We start from the raw sequence: 17429 nt of genomic DNA, 5'->3' as shown, positions 1-17429 counted from the left end.
GGTCCCTTGGAGATAGGCTTCAACCGTGTCAATCGCCGTTTGTAGGGCTGACTCCACTCGACCATCGCTGCCTCGGTACGCCCAGATGGTGATGTCATCGGCGTAGATGGTATGGTTGATATAGTCGACTCGTTGTAGTTGCTGGGCAAGGCCAATCATGACTAAGTTAAAAAGCATGGGAGAGATAACTGAACCTTGCGGGGTGCCTTTGCTGCCAAGGGGAAGCTGGTCTGATCGTAAATCCCCGGCCGAGAGGGTGGCAGTGCGATTGCAGAGGAAGTCACGGATGTAATTGTAGGATCGCTCTCCCAGGTGGAGGTGGGAGACCTGGTCAAGGATAGCTTCATGGGAAATGCTGTCAAAGGCTTGAGTGAGGTCGAGTCCGAGGATGGCTTTCGTGTTACGGGAACGGTCGTTTAGTACTTGATGTTTGAGCTGCAACATAGCATCTTGAGTAGAAAGGTGAGGGCGAAATCCAATGATGGTGTGGGGATAGATGGAGTTGTCTTCGAGGTGTGTGTTGATGCGTGCTAAGAAGGCGTGTTCCATCACTTTGCCTACGCATGAAGTGAGGGAGATAGGCCTTAGGTTGTTGAGGCTAGATGGTTTGCCAGGCTTTGGGATTAGGATAACGTTGGCAGTCTTCCAGGCAGCTGAGATGGCGCCATTGCGCCAGCAATCGTTGATGTAGTCAGTTAGATGGGACACGGACTCATCATCGAGATTGCGAAGGGTTTTGTTAGTGACCCCGTCTGGGCCTGGAGCAGAACGACCGTTAAGCTTGCGAGGTGCAGCATGTACTTCAGATGCGCTGAAATCGGCGTTTATTGTAGGGTTGGGATTACCGATGTAATTTCTGTGTGGACTGACCTGTCGGAAAGATCGGTATTTATTTGAAAAGATCGGTACTCTGAAAGCGCGGTTTCTGGCAATCCAATGATATCCGCGGAAAATGTGTAGGACAAACACAATAAATATATATTATTGCAGAGTGAATTGATCTGTAATTCCAATTAATAATTTTAAGGAATCCTATCGGTTGCAGAAGAATTGACTTAGTAACTGCCTTACTTAAAACGCTTTGTTTTAAGAAATCTTCCTTTAAAACTGTCTTTCCAATATTTTTTTGCCTTTGAGTGAATAAGTGTAGCAGCTTTTTTGGACAAAGGAAATGGAGATCGTTTTTTGCGATCGGGGATCCATGTCCATTTCTTCTCAGCCCGGTGCGTCATCATTGATACCTTCACTATGACTATGGTTGACGTCAATGGATGGACCTGCAGTTTGAACGTCTTGGGACTTGAGGTCAGAAGCTGCTTCGTCACTGAATGGCCATGGACGCGCATTAGTGTGTGAAGTTACGAGTATACTGGTACATGTCCTTGCGCCGAATATCTGTGCGATGTGGTTAGTTAGGATTTGTCACAAGGAATCGCAATGGTCTCCGTGGCTTAGCGCTCCGTGGCTTTTTTCCCATTGCCCTTTCGACAGCATCGACAATAGAAAGTGAAAGAGACGCGTCCTTTGCCGCCGTCTGACGGGGTGATACACTAGCTTATCCCTGTGTTCTCGCCGGAATTTCAGCTATGGCTTCTCTACAGGTACAACGTCTTGGTTCAACAATTTCTAGAATTTGCATTTCCCGTGCCTTTGCAGAGCAATTCGAATAATCAGCAGAGTGAGCTTTAATGGAGAGGTAGCACATTTTTCTTGCTTTTGCACTTGTTTGAATTGCGATCCTCACCGCCAACTCGGCACTTGGAAACAGACCTGCATCCTTTCTAGTGTGTCGTAAGGCTAACACTTTTTGAGGTCGATGCGTTAGTTTCACCTCTGTAGATTAGTGGGCATGCTTTAATTTCTGTTGGTTCAATATTCGACATGAAATTTTAGAATGACCGACTCAGTAGGAAGTCTGTTCTAGTCGACCTCACGTGCAAACCAATAAACTAATATTTCCCTTGAAATGATGTCTGATACTTCCGTTGGTGTCATGTTTACATCGACGCCATAGACAAGCCCTTTCAGCCACGCCATGGGAGATGGAACAAACGCGCTTACCGGATTTGAAGCAAACTTCGAACATTTAAGAAGGTTTTGTACACAACGCATGTGTGGGGAAAAGCTGAGAATACCTCCTCTGCCAAACTGGCGGGCCTCTGCGATATTCTAGAAATGGCCATCGCCGATCGCACTTCCGGCTGAATCGCTTTCGGGTTTTTCATCCGTATGATGCCGTCATTGGTTTGAACGAGAGTCACGGGAACTGATGTGCCGTTGCGCAGAAAAAGATCAACAGGTAAATCTTACGGAGGAATAGAGGCAGACGAGAGGTAAGTCCCTGGCCCTGTTGAAGAAAAGGGCATCTCTCTGTTCTGATCAGCACAAAATGCACTTGATAAGCAACACTGACACTAGCAAAACAGTTAACAATTACTAATGAATCAGCAACTACTCAATCCTAGGCCACAACTACGAGAGCAGGCGGTGGCCGTCATCGTAGACGCTCACTGCTTGTTCTGTTCTTCACCTCCGTCAATCTTTTTTTTTTCTCTAGTGTGCTGGTTCGAGTACAGAGTATTTCCTTCTTATTAATTTTATTTCCCTTTTATGTTACGACATAAGCGCGGTGACGACACCAATTCTTAAGGCTACAAATCATCTACTATTACAGTATTATCACATCTACCATTCAGCTATTGTATCATTTTGCATACTCCGCAATTCCAAATGTGACTTGTCTTTATGGACACCAGTAATGCGGGAAAGTTTGCTTTGATGGGCACATGACGAGAGCGCCTATCTCGGTTCTCATTTATCTTTTTTTTCGTTCTTATTTCGTTCCTTGTCGACTCTAAACTTACCAATCATCTACATTTACACTATTAAAATGTACAAATGTTTAAACTTCGTCATATGGCTCAAATTGCAGAGAAAGGATGTGACACGTTTCGCATTACGGACACATTTTGCTGCGGCACTCGCCAACGTATTCAAATAAATTCTGGTGTGTTGCCTGTAGGCAACACTCCTCCATAAAGGGTTAAGGTTCTACAGGACTTGCATAACTAATATACTGCGGCATCCCTAATTAACATAGACATTTCATTTTTGCATCCACATCACTCAAATATCGCCCCTATTTCATCTAAATTTAGGCTAGATGCCTAACTGGTTTCTCCAGAAACACCAGGAAAACCATCTACTAGCTTCTGATCATCCGTGAAAATGCGCAGAAAGTGACACCTCCCTCCCCCCTCCCATCCTATCACTTCTAGCAAATATGAACTCATTAGCGCACTCGCGTGACCCAGAGTACTCGGGTATATTGAGTATGGGGCTATATAACGTTTTGGAACGCTAACATAAGTATTTTTTGCGAAATTTGTTATTTACAGAAACTCTTGAAACTGCCCGCAGATCACATAACATCGTAGAGCTTTCGGCAGCTCTAAGGAGAAGAGCTGTTCTTGGGAACTTTCCGAAATAAATGAAATGAAATCACAATAACCCCTTTATTACTGCGATGCGAATTATGCGGGAAATCCATCGCTCGACGCCGACAACCGCCGCTCCGACTGCAACGTCAGTGCACAGAGCGCGCGCACCCGCTTTTCTCCGCAACAACACCTGGCGCGACAGCATACTGCTTACGTGGGGGAATGCGAAAGCATTATATTGTTTGTATACCTCGGAACGTCATCAACGCACTCATTTTGTACACTCATGACGTGGTGCCACCTCCGCTGCACCATCACGTCCACCGCCCAATGACGAACGCAATAGTTAGCGAAATGGCTGCGACGTGACGTGTACTATCAGGCACCCACTACGCACACCTTCAGTAAGCGAGAACCATAGAGCAATCGTGGTTTCAGGGAAGCGTGCTCGTATCGCAGCCCGGAGGCCCGGGTTCGATTCCCACCCAGGCCGAAACATACGAAGTTTTCTTTTCTAAGCCACTAATTTAATTTGTTCACCGTAACCTCCCTGAGAAATGTGACGTCAATCCGAGCGTTTTCTGACGTGTTTTTAATCTTTTCGACATCGGCCATTTTTCGCCAAGGGCAGCGCGAACATACTTACATACTTATATTTAATACACATTATTATTAGGGCGAAAGCCTTAATGAGGCAATTTCAATTCAAGAGGCAATTTCAACACACATCTATTAGCTAACAAACAAATTGGCGGCACAGCACATCGGGAGCGGGACCTTGCGGTATCGTCAGAGGAAGTGAGTTCACCGGTGACTGACGGCGGGCGGTGGAGTACTCGCCAAGGCAACCGTGTTGTTAAGTGACGGGTCACGGATAACTGGTGCGAGGTAGTCTCAAGCCTATTGAAGAGACGCCGGCTGGTACCGCATCAAAGTCGGGGAAGAGGATTCGGCAGGGATTAGTGACGTCCTAGCCGGGAAGCTGCCGGCTAGTTCCAGCCTGTAGAGCGATGGAGACGCCGCGAGGGGGGCAACGCGAGCGAATGCCTGCGACGTCGGCTTCGGTAAACAGTACGTGCTACTCCTACCAAATCTCTCCTACAGCCCCTAATCTGCTCGAAAAGCGTTATAAGTGCTTAAGGAAGACAGGGAAACCGCCCATTCCGGGCGAAATCCAACCTTTTTTGTACGATTATCGGACCGAGACGCCCAGCCGCCGAGCTAAACCTCATCCGGACTCTGTCTCTCCGCCGACACCGCCGGCGACGCCAGCCGTTGTCATGAAAGTAACGGCTGAAGTAGCACTGACAATTGGGTGAGTTGGTACTTTAGTTGTGAGTCGGCGCTTGTGTTCGTGTGATCTTTCGTCTTTTCGTCTTCCTTGTTGCGCCATTCTGAAGCCATGTAACGGTTGAAGGCCACACCCTAACCGCACAAGAGCTCCAGTCAGACGATTGGATACCATTGCTGTATAAAACCTACGCCTCCCTACGAGGCAGTTCACTGAGACCACCTCAGCATTCCGGCAACGCAACCTCCCAGGCAGCTAACCCGACCGCTAGGAACGCGGCGCGCGACGCAGGAGCCGCAACCGGCAGCGGCAAGATGGCGGCCTTCCTGCCACCTGCGACAAAGTAGACGCGCCCTCAGTGCAATGTAGGAACCAGCTGGCGCCACTCCTACCCAACGCTATTCGAGTGGTCGTTCGCCCGCGAGGTGAACTACGACTCCTAGTCGTCCCACCACCTCGGCTCAGGAAGGCAGTGCAGACCCAGCTCCGAATCCCTCTACCGACGACTTGTGCCTGCGTATCCAGCCGAGCAACAATACTTTCACCATGGCAACTACACACTTCCCAACAGCCGAGACTCTCAGGACGCTAACCTCTCTCGTCATTGGAGATGAAACCTTCCCGTGCATGGCTTACGTGGGACCCCCACCGGGGGCTACCAGAGCACTCATCACAAACGCCTATGACGACGAGACCTCAGAGCAACTCTACTAAGACTTGGTCAGAAAAAAATTGCTGTGGCTTAACTCAGTTATGCCTGGGTGTGCGTAGCGAGAGGTACGGTTAATCTTATTGTTTAGCTTGGTTCTCTCTACGGTTACCTCTTTATCGTTTAGCTTCGTACGTCTGAGTGTTTAGATTTGCTTGTTACCTCTCGTTAAGTTATCGTTACATTAAAGACTAGCCATTTTTAAAGTGTAACGCATTTATTTTGAAAGTCTTCATCTTGTTGTTTCTGAATTGTCACAAAGACGGCCCGATGGTCGGTGAGGTGGGAGGATAAGGGGTTGTCGTCCGGTGACTTGAACACGTTTCGGGTGCTATCCTGATCTCAATACACTCGCCTGGCCGCTTCGTACTTACGACGCTTCTCGAGGTGTGCGGCTCGTTCTTCCTCCGCCTCCTCGGCTCGCTGCCTCCTCTTGGTTTCGTTCCGACGACGAAGCCTGGCTTCTTTCAGGCTCTCCGACTCACTTTCCATATCTGCCGACGAATCTCACCGAGCCACCCTTTCAATATACGATGCAACGCCGAGTCCTCCTCTGTTGCAGCGTAGTTTCACCGGCTCCTCCTACCCACCCTGGTTGCTCAGTGGGTATGGCCACGGCGGCCGTATTTCGATGTGGGCGAAATGCGAAAACACCCGTGTCCTTAGATTTAGGTGCACGTTAAAGAACCCCAGATGGTCCAAATTTCCGGAGTCCCCCACTACGGCGTGCCTCATAATCAGGACGTGGTTTTGGCACGTAAAACCCCATAATTTTTTTTCACCGGATCTTCCTCTGACGTCATGCCACATGCAAGCGGCGAACGCTTGCAACTAACTGCGGCTATATATACGATGCAACGCCGGCTCCTCCTTTGCTGTTGCAACGCGGTTTCACTGGCTCCTCTTCTGACGTCATGCGAGATGGCGCGGCGAGCAGCGCTGCCAGCTGCGGCGACTGCTAGGCAATGGCTCCGCTCGCGGTGCGGCCACCGGACACGTCGAAACGGCGAGAATACGGTCAATGTAGGTGTCGCTACAGAAATACGGAGTACACCATACTCGCAGCCTTACGCATGGGAAAGACGTACTCCATCCTAATCGCCTTCGACGCAAACGCAGTCCCGCACTCTATCAAATACATGGGTGCCATCGACCGCTCCACCGCATACCGCCGCGGTCCGGCTGCATGTACCAATTGCAGACAGCCGGGTCACCGTCATGCCCCAAGGACAAACTTTAACCCGGCTGTGGAACACAACATTCGCAACAAGACACTCCTTGGACGCCCAAGGGTATATGTAAGGGCCCTCACCTCACCGGCACGGGATCGTGCAAGGAACGAAACGTTCACCAGCCATGCAAATAGCCAAGCCACCCAGAAACGCGGTATAGCAGGAATCGGTCGCACCAAGGGACAATTTTGTCCAGTTGTCATCCGTACCCACTCAGGCCAACCAACACAAGCAAGCCTGGACAGTGCCGGTGAAACAAGCCTGGGACATACCCCTTCATCTCACAAACACACGGCATCCATGAGAGCGCGTCTCCCAATCTTCAACACGCCCTGGCGAAATACCAGGAGAATGCAGCGGCAGCCAAAGCAGAAGCTAGAGCAGTCGGAGCAGAAGCCGCCGCCATTCTTCAACACATTACCAAACTGGAACCCCATAAGTGCTCCAACCTCCCCCTCCACCCATCCACCGCCCATACCTTGCCCAGCCACTCCGACGCTACTTTGTCTCCTGATTCGCTAGCAATGGAGGTTGACACGGAAACTTCTACAAATTCAACCCCGTGCACAACGCCCCCTCCCTCCATCCCCATCTCACTTGATGACATTTCAACCCTGCTTCAGTCCTTTGATGCTCGCGGCAAAATTGCAGGACGCTATCACTTATATCAACCAGAAATGTGCAACCTTCGAAGACGAGCTTATCCACATAACACAAGACAAAGCTGCTCTTATTCACCGATTCGACCTGCTAACCCAATGATTTTTTGACCGCTGTAGCCACCTTGAGTCCCGGTTCAATTTTTATGCAACCCGCCTCCACAAGTGGGACTCCAACCCAAGTAGACGCAAGAAGCATAAAAGTTGTCGCAGTTTCACCTGAAAGGCGAAGCATCAATTGCGATAGCAAATTTGAAGAGAGCTATACGGAGTAATGATAGCAGCTTTATCAGCTGTATAAACTTGGACATGCAGCAGCACCGGCAACACGCAGAACTGTTGTCGACGCCGCCGGCGTTTTGCCCGCGTTCGCTCAAAAATGCGTGCGGCGTTGGTGACTGTTGCCGGAGCCTTTGATATAAATAGGCACTTGGTGCCGCAGCTAAACGTCGCCTCCCTTCCCTGCCCCTCCCCCCCTCCCCCACAGCTTTCGCGCGTCGGAAGAAGGTACGTTTACTCTACATATATGGTGATTGTAGAGGAGGAAAGAGACGCCTACTTCTGCAGCCCTTAAGGGAGCACAGCGCAGAACGCGCGTTTGTTCTCCGCCGTGCATTCACTCCCCGTGAAAGCGCGCGTCCCTCGCGCCCTTTCACTCGCACATACAGCGTTCGGCGGCGCGCGGCGACGATTTCATCTCCATTGACGTCATACGGAACCTCACGGCGACGGCGACGGCGACGCCGACGGCAGAAATCTGCTTTTGAGTGTCCATATAATTGCTATCGCAATAATACAACGGAAGGAGAGGACAGCCTTGCCATAGCTCACGACTGCGAAGAAGGCAGCGTTTCAACCGAACACTTAGACGCCAACTCTCCCGTTTTAACAAAGAGACGCACGCAACGACTCTCAGGACAAAACTGAGAATCACTATGCAACAAGCTAGATGGCAATATGAGTTTACCTCAGACCTGGAACCTTTTTGGCCTTTAATGAACTCCGCTCAATCTACGACCACACAAATAAATAACCTCACCAAACTCACACATATTTCCGATACATCTCCACCGGAACTCCTCCAAGAACTTCAAACTCAGTACTTCCCCACATACCGTCCTGTAACACACCCCGACTATGCAGGCCCCCTAACGACCTCCACGAGCAACCCATTACAGGAGCAGTAGTTAGGCTGAACTCCAGAGACTTAACACGTCCTCAGCCCCCGGCCCAGACGGAGTACATAACGAGGAACTCCGGAATCTCGACGCCAATCCATTGCCGCCCTTACCAAATACTTTAGCGGGTGCTGGCAAAAGGGCACCCTCCCATCGCATCGGAAAGAGGCCAAAGTCGTATTCATACTCAAACCTGGGAAACCTCTGCTCACCTTTAACATCAGACTGATCTCCCTCGCCTCTCCTGTCGGCAAGCTCTTGGAGCATGTAGTCCACAACAGACTTTGCCAGTACCGAGAAGGCAACGATCTCATGCCCACCTGCAGGTTTGGATTTCATCCTGGGCGTTTTACAGAGGACGTCTTCCTAGAACATAACATCACATTTTAGATTCCCAAACCTACGACACCAAAGCTATCCTAGGTGTGGATCTCACGAAGGTATTTGATACCGCTACACTATACTACCCTAAAGAACTTTACAACCCTGGTTGTCGGCGTCAGGATGTACACCTTCATCCGAGACTTCCTCAGCCACCACACAGCCACACTTACCTTCAGCAACCACCGCCTCCAAGCATAACACTTGAAGCACGAGGTACGCCCCAGGGAGCCGTCCTCTCCCCTATTCTATTCAACATAGCACCTCTTCACCTACCCCAACAACTAGCTCAAATCCCCGACATCAATTTCAGCGTCTACCCCGAAAACATCACTGCCTGGGCAAATCGCCGAAGTGACGCCGACATAGAACAGCATCTGAAATTCGTACTGACCACCATCGACACATATGTACGGGAGCGCGGCCTTACCTAGCCTAACCCCAATAACACACCCGACCGAGGGGGTCCCCCTTTCTTCTATCATCCGCTCTAACCTCAACATAACCCCATTCCTTAGAACATGCACTTTCAGCGAGTTGGGAGCCGCAGAATAGCAAGGGCTAGGTCCGTCCACGAACAGATCAGCAAGGACTATGAGGTGGTCTACGTGGACCCAGCTGAATATACGTGAGGCTTCCGTATGGCCCTGGCGGTAGTTGACAATCAAGCAAATCTTCTAATTTCCAGCTCAATCATCACCAATTGAGCCATCGCGCTTACTCTCATCTCTGCATCTGCCACCAAAATTTCCAGGCTCTAAATCTGCCATTCTCAACTATGCCAACTGCTACATATCCCGCACCGCTGCTCGCTTACCACGCTTTTGGCAGCCCCGGCACCCAATAACCCTTATCTGGACGCCAGTAAGTGCGGCCTCCCTGGCAATGAGGAGGCTCATTCACTGGCCCTCGGTCTCACATTCCTAGCAGGAGCAGTCGAGCCCCCTCCACGGCCCGGGGAACGCCTGCTCTCCTTCCGTGATATCCTTACGTACTACCGGGACGAACGAAGCGAGGGCACACCCCCAGACTCGTCCCTCACCATAGAGTGGGCCCCTCACTTGCGACGACTTCAAACTCGGACTGCCCTGTACCCCATACCCCATACATGCCCGATACACAGACCAATTCCTCTCCTCATGCAAGCTTTGCGGTAAACAAGGAGACTTCCTACACACACCCCTCTCATGCCCCACCTTCAATCATCCCCCACCACAGATCGTCGGGCAGTCTTACTGGGAGACTCTTTTGACCTGCACTTCTCCACAAGACAAGCGCCAGATCATCTCCAGTGCTATGAGAAGTATTACGCTGTAAGGTCCCTCCTACGATTTGCGAGGGTGCCTCCTCGCAGTAAGGGAGCAACCAAGTGCCATGTAGGGGGCATCGCCCCCACCATACATATCAATGGCAATAAATGTTCCTACCACCACCTGTAGCCCGACCGCTTGCCATTTCTGCCCTCAAGCACTGGAGCCCACATGCCTTGTGGTTCACGGTCGGGTCGCTCCGCGTTTATTGAAAATCGAGAAGGCACAGTGCCTAGCAACCACGGTGGAACACGTTTGGCTGAAACGCCACCGGCAACTTTCAGTGCTGCTGCGCCCTTAGCAAACGCTGGGAGAGTATGCCGCACCGCCGAACGCCTAACCTATCTTAACCCAACCTAAAACCCAGGAACGTAACCCGTCGCGGGCACCGAGCACGAAATGACGCCGCGTTGCTACGGTGTCCAATCAGAGCGTCATGAAAACACGTGAACAGCGGCGCTGAAATTTCGCATTAGGGAGTATCTTAATTGTCGGTGAATTTTTTTCTCCTTTATTTCTCACAAGCCCCGCGTGTTCTCGTGATTGACGCTCTTCGACGTAGTCTTTTTTTGCCTAGCACGAGATTCACGTCCACGTACGCACTTGTCGTCGTATTTTCTTCTCGTCCTCCACGGCACTTATTTTCACGCACTGCAATCATCTCAGGCGGTAAGCATAAAGAAGTTTGTGCATTCACAGAAATTTACTATTTCAAGCTTTAAGGGCGCAATAGCTTTTTGGGGACACGAAATAGAAGGACCAACGGAATGTAGCAGAATCCTATGCACTAACACTAGCTTTTGGAATCATGGAGGCTTCCACCAGATATTGACCTATATAATCTGGGAAGATGTTTAGGACATACAAAATGTTCACTCAATTGTGAAACTGGGTCTGATGTGAACTGAAGCTTGAACTCTCTCACTGCGAATGGAGCCAAATGTGTTGCTATTCCGTTGTAAGACTGTCTTTTTAGCAACAGGAAGACCGCACGTTTTTTTATTCAAATTTAAAAACTATTGTACTATAAAGCGCCCATATATATCTGTTTTTAATGTCCAGTAACTATATTTCACACTTAGCAGCGAACCTTATTTAAAGCTGCTAGAGCATTTCATCACAGTCAGGTTTACGCACAAATATCTGCTCTATTTATAACTGGTAAACTGTTCTACGCATTTTATAATCTTAAACTCGATGTTTGAAGTGTTCTCGTGCTTGCTACAGAAACGAAAAAGAAAAGGAAAGAACAGATAAGGTTCTCGTATTTTGCCATTTTAGATCGTAATATCAAGGGAGTCCAGTCGTAGTTCCAAGGCAGTCCCTAACGACATCGCTAACCGCAGTTAGCTCGGTAACAAAGCAGCCGAAACGACGGTTAGGCGGCTAACCGCAGTCGAGCTGCTCTCCATCGCACTAAGATCCGCCATCTTGTCAGCTGGCTAACCGAGCATATGGTGGATCGATCGTCGGCGCAGTGCAGCATGGGATCCTCGCAGTCGTCCTCGAGAAAGCGCGTCAACTTGCCCGACGCGACAACGGAGGCGCTGATGCCAATAATGGAGGACAATGTGCCCACACTACGCTACAACACCCGGAATTTCCGCTTGTACGCCTTACAAATCTACAGTAGTGGCTATTTGTCCTCGTCCACCCACGAGAAGTACTCGAACTAATCATACCTAACCCCTTAAACAACACGAATGTTATTGCGATAGCGTCAGGTATTGAATTCTTCCGAGCGCAGTAAAGGAACCGAAGACACTCCCCAATGAACTTGTGGACTGCCCGTCTGCCTAAAATGTTTTCTATGAGCGATCTGATTACATAAACTGCTCGTGAAATACATGATTGTAAATTATCGCTAACGGTTACTTCCTCTTCTATGCTTCGGCAACCACATTCTTGCAACAGCAGCTATTTACGTATTTGTAATGAATTAGCCTTTGTTTTTTCTTCTTCTTGCCACTGTGTTCCTGTTGTAGGTAGTGATCATCTATGTTCCTCTCAGATATAATGATTACAGCATTGTCGATTCAATCTCCCGAAGTTGCCCGCAATTTCGCGAAGACGTTAGTTAGTGCGGGTTTTCAGCACTTTCACTCTGCCCAATTGATTTTATTTCACCTAACGGACTACACAGCAGTTCACAAAAGAGATCCGGGATAGTAAGGCACCAGACGAACAAAAGAACAAGTGAGTGTAGTGACAAGGAATTGGCTGGTGCTTATTGAATGAATTCATCAACCTGTTTTCTTGATTTGTACTTATATAAGAAATCATGAGCCATTCCACTCTGTGAGGATGTATGACCAGCGAAGATTTTTTGCGAAGGCGCAGAGGTGACACAGAATGGGGAGGCCGCGTGTATTCAACTCCCGAGGAGCAACGCGCCTACGAAGGACGACGGCAGCAACAGAGACGAGAATGCAACCGTCGCCGCGAGTGCGCACTACACGCGGCCTCCCCACTACGACGAGAGAAGTGATATTCAAAATGGAGAACGCCACCGTATCTGATATACACACGCGACGGTGCCACGGCCCCGTGAGAGCGGCAGGAAACTAAGCACGCAAGCGGTTGGAATGCCGACAAAGAGAGGGCGGTGCGGACGTAGACATGGCCGACGCGGGTTGGCCTTGGGCTAAGATCTAATCGTAGTTACCCTTGCTTGTGCGATTTCCTTGGGTGCCAGGTGTGACAAGAGTAGTTCATGGGGACGTTATTGGTCGCGGAGCCCACTATCCGGAGTGCACAGGGCTATGTGTCATTGCGCTTTCACCCTTCCTGTACTGTCACCAGCATCTGCCTACATTTTTGCACACGCACACGAACAATGCAGTGCAGCCTAGCCATGAACAGCTTCGCTGTAATAGAACCGTTATTCCCCCAATTTAAAAAAAAATGTCGCAGTTTCGCCCGAAAGGCGAAGCATCGATTGCGATAGCAAATTAGTAGAGGGCAATTCGGAGTAGGGATAGTAGTTTTATCGGCTGCATAAACTTATACACATTGGCTTACAAACTTAATTAACAATCGTGGTGTCAGCGCGCACAAGCAAACATGAATAGATCCCACTGAATGACCGCAGCCAACGACTGTCAAAACGCTGGCAGCAAGCGCAGGTTCGCGCGGTCTATCGCTTCAACGGAAACTGAGCGGCGAATGCACAGCGCATACAAAGGTCAGAGCCGTGTGGAGATAAGAGACGGTGCGGGTGACCTGCACCGCCGGGCAAAGAAGTTGTTGGCAGAGGAGAAGCTGCCCCCCCCCCTCTTCCCGTTTCTTGATTTCGCGTGGGAGATTGAGTGGCAAGATACGCCTTTTGTGCCGGAGCACAGCGCCGCCCCGCCTCCCTCCCTCCATACCCCCACAGCCTTTCCGGCGACGGTTGCGTTTGCTTTCCACCGTGCGTTCGCTCTCCGTGATAGCGCGCGGGGGAGTTCGCCCTCCGTGATAGCGCGCGTCCCCCGCGCTCTTTCGCTCGCGCATACGGCGCGCGGCGACGATTTTATCGCCCTTGAAATCTATACGGAACCTCACGGCGACGGCGACGGCGACGCCGACGGAAGAAATCCGGTTGAAGTGTCCATATAATTGCTATCGCAATAAAATCAACATTTCCACCATTTGCCTCGATATCTTGGCAACAGCTGAAAGCTATAGGTATAAATGTTTTTCTCGGTATTTTGTGTGCGCAATGTGAAATCTACTGTAGTGGAATAGTCGTCGGGGAGTGAAGTGTTGTCTTCCCACATGTCATTTACTGCATAATAATACCTAAAAATGAAGTACAGTCAGTAAATAATTGTCAGAAGATGGACTAGATGATGTCAACATTCCACTACAGTCTAGGGTAAAAACAAGCATTCCTTGTACTTGGTTAACGCGGTACAACACACGAACAGTTTGATGTTCTTTACAGGAGTGACGCACAACAAAATAGTTGTTCGACGGGAGAACGTAAACGTTTCGTTCTGCTTATGTGTGTTTTTGAGTAGAGCATGTCCAATAGATTCGCTTTAAAGTAAGGTTTTGCTCGTGGCTAGCTGCTATTCTACCTAATATAATACATGTAATGCGCAGAAATGCCGTCATGAGAAACTTCTGGAACCATTTGAATAGAATTTGACGCATTTTAGAAATAAATAGTATTCCAGTGACATTCAGAAGCAGAGTTCTGATTTATGTAATGGAATTCTGTAACAAAATTACCAAAAGTTGGTAACTTAAATGTTAAATAAAATAGAGGCAACGAGAATTTACAAATTAACTATGCACGGACACAAAAGAAAAAAGAAAGAGAAAACAGATACTGGTTTTCTTTTCAACTACATCAGTTAGAACAGAAAAAAAATTAGGGACAACTTCACACTAGCGGTGCGAAGACTGGGCAAACAGCGAAGCTGGCGACCCCACGTAGCTTTATCTCGGTTCGGCAAAGTTTTTGCGAGGTTTTGCTTCAAGACTCGGCCACGTTTTGCACAAGATCACCCCGGAATCATCGACAGGCCAAGAAGCAACGAAAACTCGGTCACTAAAGTATCTGGACGGTTCTGGACGCTCCAACGCTTTTGCTCGGTTTCGCGGGCTCGTAACTCCGGATCTTCTGCGAATCCCTGACGTTTCGCCGCCGCTTCGTCGGCGCGACATTCGCGATCTGGCCGAAATCGCCTCACTTGCTCTTGAGTGAGGCGAAGTGAAGCACGGCGGCTTTCGCGCGGCGCTTCCTCTTCTTCGTCCGCCCCATCTCGCGGCGCCGGCGCGGAACTTTATGTGTAGTGGGTCGGCGCAGTGACGTCAGGGCTTAGCTCCGCATCTGTACAGCCACGGCAACCACTCCGCACGGCGCGGTGACGTCATGACTCGGCAAAGCTAAGGCGAAGCGATGCAGTGCACGCGATGACGTCAGGGCTCACGCAGCTTAGGCGAAGCGTTGCTAGGCGACGCATGCTTGACGTCGTCGCCGGGAGGAGGTTTTGCGGCGTACGCTCGCCGGACCATCCTCGAGTTTAAACACCTTCGCTGAGTATGCGCCATTGCGCTTGAACCCTTTCTGCGCGATCCTGTAACAGGATCGGCCCACATTTTGGCGTTACGCCTAACGGCAAACGCATTGGTTAAACAGCTTCGCTGTTAAAACATATGGTTCAAATACTGGTTCAAACAAAGATAAAAATGAAAGAGAATGTTGGTGGTCAGATATACGCGAGAAAAAGAAGGCCGCACCTAGATAAAGAAGGCCGCACCTCTACTCTGCCAAAAACCGCGCTCGTCGCTCGCCTGCACCGTCTCTTATGTCCACACGGCTCTGACCTTTATGCGCCGTGCATTCGCCGCTCAGTTTCCGTTGAAGCGATAGACCGCACGTACCTTCGCCCGCTGCGGCGTATGCTTGCTGCAGCGTTTTGACAGTCGTTCTCTGCAGTCATTCAGTGTGATCTATTCGTGTTTGTTTGTGCGCGCTCACACCACGCTTGTTCATTCAGTTAGTAATATTCGGGCCACATTTTCCAACGCACGCTACACATGCAATGCTGCCCGGATCGGCAGTGCAGCGCTACAGGTGTGTCCTTCGCACGCGCTGCCCACGGGAAGCGCTTCTCATCAACACCACCGTTTCACACGCGCCTTCTCGTGGTCATCGAGTCTCTCTTCATGTCGGTCTACTTACGCCGCAGCACACCTGCTTACTTAATCAGCTCATGTTTATTACAATTCACATTGCTAGCAAAGCCGCTCACCTTACTTCGTATGACATTGCTGTGTTGCTATCGCATTCATTGCTTCGCCCTTAGGGCGAAACTGTGACATTTTTTAATGGTGCACAGATAATAATCTAACCTTGAATGCTGTTAAGACCAAAGTCATGACTTTCACCCGCAAAACAGCAAGCATTCTCTATTAATTATTCGGTAGATGCATTATCATTCTGCAGGGTCCGTGAGATCAATGATCTCGGTGTACTTTTCATGCCACCTTACAGTTTTCTGCTCACACTAAGCGCGTTGCAATGGAGGGTATGCGCACAGTTGGCTCTGTTTGCAGACTATCGAGAGAATTCAATTTTTCTACACCGTTCCGCAAGTTGTACACAACAATCTGTCTTCCTCACTCGAACACGCGTCGGTCGTCTGGAGCGGAATCTCTACATCCAACAGTGACATTAGAGATCGGGTCCACAAAAAGTTTCTAAGCATATATCATCACCGCTTTGCTAACACGGATGCTGGACCTTGCGCTAGCACTGTCGGCTTATTGTCATTGTCCTTACTTCGCTGTCGATGTAATAGCGCTGACCTCTTGTTTCTTTTCAAACTCCTTCACGGTATCCTCATGTGTCCCGAACTCCTCAGTTGTGTGATGTTTCGTATTCCGCGCAAGATCACCAGAGAACACAGACCTTTCCATGTTGCTGCCTGTCACCACCAACACTCAACCGACCACCGAAAACAGAGGCTTTATAACTTCAACTTTCATGGCCTTGATATTTTTCACAACTCGCTGTCATTATTCTGTTCTGAGCTTTGCGTTGTTGTCTCTTAGTTTCACATATTGTTCAACTTCCTCTCTCCTCCTTTTCCTTATGTATGCGAATTGCGCATTGTTTAAGTACTACACTTTTCTTTTCGAGATTGCTATTTTTATTCATTGTTTTTTACTAATATTCCCCTGCTGTATTTATTTTTCTACGTATATGTGCGCCAGCACTAGGACCTCATGGTTGTTCCTGGGCATGATAAACACATGATTGATTGATTATTATTAACCTCAATAATTTTTGCATACCGTTTGATTAGTTTAACAGTTATCTGACTGGCTTTTCAGCTGTCAGGTCATCCTTGCTTCCTTGCGTCCCTCGGTTCCTTCCTTAATTATTTATTCAACTTCTCAATGGCTATAATTAGATAAAAATTGCCAACGACAAAAATTGTAGAGCATCATGAAAACTTCCCATGCAGATTTATGTCGCTCAAACCGTGCTACAAACACTGTTTTTTTTTTTTCGAGCGTGAAAGAAACTTGTGAATAGAGGCAAAATTGCCGCTCGACTGACCACTCGAGGCACTTTGCGTCTGTTCGCGGGATTGTAGCTTTCTTAGGTCGGCCCCAGAAAATCAGGAAGGAAGATTAGGAATTGAATGTAGCGACACACTAGTAAAGGGCACAGTTAGACCACAGGGAGTTAGGAAAAGACGCACAGAAGGATAAAAATATACATGAAGAAG

Source organism: Dermacentor silvarum, chromosome 11, assembly GCF_013339745.2.
Source record: "Dermacentor silvarum isolate Dsil-2018 chromosome 11, BIME_Dsil_1.4, whole genome shotgun sequence".
Taxonomy (NCBI): Eukaryota; Metazoa; Arthropoda; class Arachnida; order Ixodida; family Ixodidae; genus Dermacentor; species Dermacentor silvarum.
Note: the sequence above shows the minus strand (reverse complement) of the source record.